General features: G+C 34.1%; 1 protein-coding gene across 2 annotated transcripts in view; it reads right to left on the reverse strand.

Annotated features, from left to right (window-relative positions):
* The window catches only part of inpp1 (inositol polyphosphate-1-phosphatase), a 17,909-nt gene extending 15,391 nt beyond the window's left edge, over positions 1-2,518 (reverse strand). The window contains exon 1 of one of the 2 annotated variants that reach the window (XM_056468420.1): positions 2,349-2,518. The gene's annotated coding sequence lies outside the window, so the exon portion shown is untranslated. Of the gene's footprint in view, positions 1-2,341 lie in introns of both variants that reach the window. The other variant, XM_056468421.1, reaches the window with a different exon arrangement.
* Positions 2,519-4,437: the final 1,919 nt, after the last annotated feature.

Raw genomic sequence — 4,437 nt, forward strand, 5'->3', positions numbered from 1 at the left:
AAGGTTATACAGTGCATTGTTAATTGCAGAGCTCCTCTATTTAAAAAAAAAAAAAGATATAGAAAATGAAGAAATAAAGTAACAAAAGAGATTAAAAGTAACTAAAAAAGTAACGTAACATTACTTTCCATAAACGTAACCAAGTAGCAAAGCCATTTTCTTTTTTTTGGGGGGGGTAACTCAATATTGTAACACATTACTTTCAAAAGTAACTTTCCACAACACTGGATAATGAAGGTTACACAGTGTGTTGTTAATTGCAGAGCTCCTCTAATTTAAAAAAGGAGAAAACAAAAACACTGCAAGTTCTGAAAGAGATCAAACCTCAGCAAATGTAACTCAAAGGTAACTCAAAAGTAACTAGTTACTTTTTGGGAGGAGTAACTCAATTGTTGCAATGCATTACTTTCAAAAGTAACTTCTCAACACTGTATATGCATGTTTGTATGTTAACAGATAACTCCATATTTAATCATTCTCAGATATCTTTTTGTTTACAAAAAACAGGATTTTTTTATTTTAATTACTAGAAATGATAAGACTTTAGTAAATTTCAGAAATAAATGCTTTTACACTTTGAATTGAAAAGTACAATTACAAAACACACGAGTACAGTTGCAAAAACTTGGAGACAAATGTAATATAAATTGAATTTCAACAGCGAGTATAACTTGTATGTTAGAGTTTCAACATTGGAATCAGATAATGGATCTAGAGCAAATAAATGCAAATCCACATGCAAATGTATCAGATCCACAGAAGCCCATCTGCACAGCAAAATAACAGCAGCAGCATCAAGAATACTAACGTGTAATTTGAAATAAATTGAACAATTTGACAGAATATTTTTCACCTGACTATAAGAATATTAATATTGGGGTAAAGCTGGTTTTATATTTGCACATTTGGACCTTCTCTTTAATAATATTTCAGAAACTTATTTTTGTCAATTATAAATAGTGAAAGCATATTATCATCCAATGACTATCAAAGTACAACATTGTTCAGTCAATTAAATAGTGCTAATGTTGTTTTGAATTTACATGCAATTTCAGACCGAAACATTCAATGTATCGTAATTAACCATATACCTACCTGACAAAAGTCTTGTTGAAGATCCCAGTTGTAAGAGCAACAAATAATAACTTGACTTCTAGTTGATCATTTGGAAAAGTGACAAAAGGTTGCATCCCAATAATCACAAATACTGCAAAAGATCTACTGGAACCCGCACAGACCCAAGATTCTCATAGAAATCAGTCAAGTTTGGTGAAGGAAAGATCATGGTTTGGGGTTACATTCAGTATGGGGGCGTGCGAGAGATCTGCAGAGTGGATGGCAACATCAACAGCCTGAGGTATCAAGACATTTGTGCTGCCCATTACATTACAAACCACAGGAGAGGGCAAATTCTTCAGCAGGATAGCGCTCCTTCTCATACTTCAGCCTCCACATCAAAGCTCCTGAAAGCAAAGAAGGTCAAGGTGCTCCAAGATTGGCCAACCCAGTCACCAGATATGAACATTATTGAGCATGTCTGGGGTAAGATGAAGGAGGAGGCATTGAAGATGAACCCAAAGACTCTTGATGAACTCTGGGAGTCCTGCAAGAACGCTTTCTTTGTCATTCCAGATGACTTTATTAATCAGTGATTTGAGTCATTGCAGAGATGTATGGATGCAGTCCTCCAAGCTCATGATGGAGTCAGACACAATATTCATTCTGTTTCCACTGCAGCATGAGCACATATTCTATACTGGACATTATTGAAGGTTCAGTGAGCAGACTTTAGTCTAAGCAGAGTCAGCCCTTACTGTCCTAATGAAATCATTAATAATCAAGGCATGATCATATTTTATTGTGGTAAAATAAGTGTAATCTAGACGTTTTTGCCTTTCATATAAGCCACTTCTGGTCCCAAATGATCAACTAGAAGTCAAGGGATTATTGGTTGTTAGTAAAACTTAGATAGGTGACAAGACTTTTGTCAGGTAGTGTAGAGAGCGTGTCACAAGTTGTCAAAAATGAACGAATGTGCGAATATAAAAGCAACTTTACCTCAATCAATGTTTACATGTCTGAGAGTCGTTGGTTACAACAATAAACAAACACTCCAGACACATTAATATGTAAATATGAAGCGCAGTCTCTCTCTATTGCAGCGCAACACACACACACACACACACACACACACACACACACACACACACACACACACACACACACACACACACACACACACACACACACACACACACACACACACTTCCTCAGAAGATAGACGTGACAGAAACAGTAAATGCATCATAACTCCAGCAGCTCATAACGTTACTAACGTTACCGGTTACCGTGAATGTGCAGCGGTGTCCTTGAGCTCAATCTGGCAGTTTCCCGCGAGTCACAGTCCGGTTCTGTTCCTCAGTCCGTGAACACACATCATTTCTGCCCCGTGACGACAGCACATTTTAGCGCAGATGTTTAGAGTAACGGAAACGCCTCGGAAATTAAAGCATTTCCCCTTCACATTGCGTCAGGAGGAGGAGTTTGTTGCGTGGTTTGTTCGCGAATGGCGGCCTCTGCTGGGGACAAACATCCATTTCGGCACCGTCCCAAATGACACATGCAGTAAAAGAGATTTCTTACAAAATAATTAAACGGTAAGGGAGCAACCACAAAACAAAGCAAAATAAATATGAAGTTAATAAAATATTAATAATAATAATTACAAAATAAAAAATAAAGTGCATTATGCATGTCATTATGAAAAATATAAAAGTGATATCACCTTCAATTGTTCATTTTGTAATGGCCGCTTTCTTTTAATCTTCTTTTCTCTCATCTTTTTTTGAACTGTCCATTTACAAAAAAACATTTAGGAAAATATCTTGGGTTTTATTAACTGAAGCAAAATTTATAACATATTTAAATAATATTTTTGTATGTATAATATATTTGTAAATTATATCCTATTTGATATGTGTATGTAGCTATATTTTTAAAAATAAATATAAGTTATATAACGTATAGGCTAATAAAAATATACGTACAAAATCTCTTACAAGTTTAGACACACACTTGTGGAATTATTTCTTAAATAGATATAATTTTTGTATTATCTTAGTCGAAGAAAGTTTAACACGTTTGTTTAGAAGTTATTAAAATGTTTATGACTTTGCGTCTTCCCATTTTACATCGATAATAATAATATTAATTATTGTGCATTTATTAGTAATGCAAGTATTAACTTTATAATACTGAAACAAATACTTTAAATAAAATAGTAAAAATAATAAAAGTTTATTAACACCACAGTAGATGGAACTTCTTTTTTGGGTAAAGTCTACACAGAAGACTGCGAACAACCCACATATGGTTGCGGCCGGAAGTTAACTTGAATTATTATTTATTAAATTTCCCATAAATTATATTTTATTAACGTCTACCCCTACCCCACCCCTAAACCCAACCGTCGTAGTAATGTAAATACAGTCGTTGTACCGAGTATTATTTATGTTATTTATTAAATTACTCACTAAATTGAATTTTTATAAAGCATACCCAACCTCAACCCTAAACTCACCGTCACAGTACTGTAAAAATATTCATTATTATTATACAGTGTTACAAAAATCATGCTACATTGATGTGCGTATCCGCATCCTATCTAGACTTACCGTATCTTACAACCTTTTTTGGCCGTTTTTAATTAGCAGTTTTTAAAAGACGCGAGGTTTGTGGACGGAGATCCTGCTTGGATGAAAAATGGCCCACTATCTGGACGATTTTACTGCGGAATTCAAAGAGCAAATGTCATCGTAAGTGTGTTTTATCACTTCTCAAACTTTAAAACCGCGTTTTTTGCAGTAGCCTAGCCTAATGTGCCGCCATTTCAGATCCGGTTTCAGAGGTTATTAAATCGTTGACGTATGTGTGAACGGTAACGATAAGAGTCGATAGGCTAGTATTAATTTACTTCGGAGGATGAGGAAATCTGTATAACATCATTTTACTAGTGATAATAATTTTTGAATACATAATGTAAAATAATAGATCAAAATATCACTGTTTTGGTCGAATAATATAAAAGTAACATTGGAAGCAGTAGAGCTAGCCTAGCTATATGAAGACAAGACATTTGTAAAATCAAAGATATAACGTTAGCCCTAGAAACAGATAATTTTTCTTATTGCCATTTTTAGCAAGTCTAAAATTGAACAAACAGAAATAACCCCTGATATTTGAGAAAACAATATTATGCAGACACTTAAAAATATGTGGTATTAAATAATGGAACTTCATAGGTTATACTTCAAAAGAAACATTTGCAATGTATCAGTGAATGCTATTTTCATGCATGTTTAGACTGAGTTTTATTTTATTTATTCATTCATTCATTCATTTTCCTTTGGCTTAGTTCCAATATTCATCAGGGGTCAC

The sequence above is a fragment of the Danio aesculapii genome, chromosome 11 (genome assembly GCF_903798145.1).
Source record: "Danio aesculapii chromosome 11, fDanAes4.1, whole genome shotgun sequence".
Taxonomy (NCBI): Eukaryota; Metazoa; Chordata; class Actinopteri; order Cypriniformes; family Danionidae; genus Danio; species Danio aesculapii.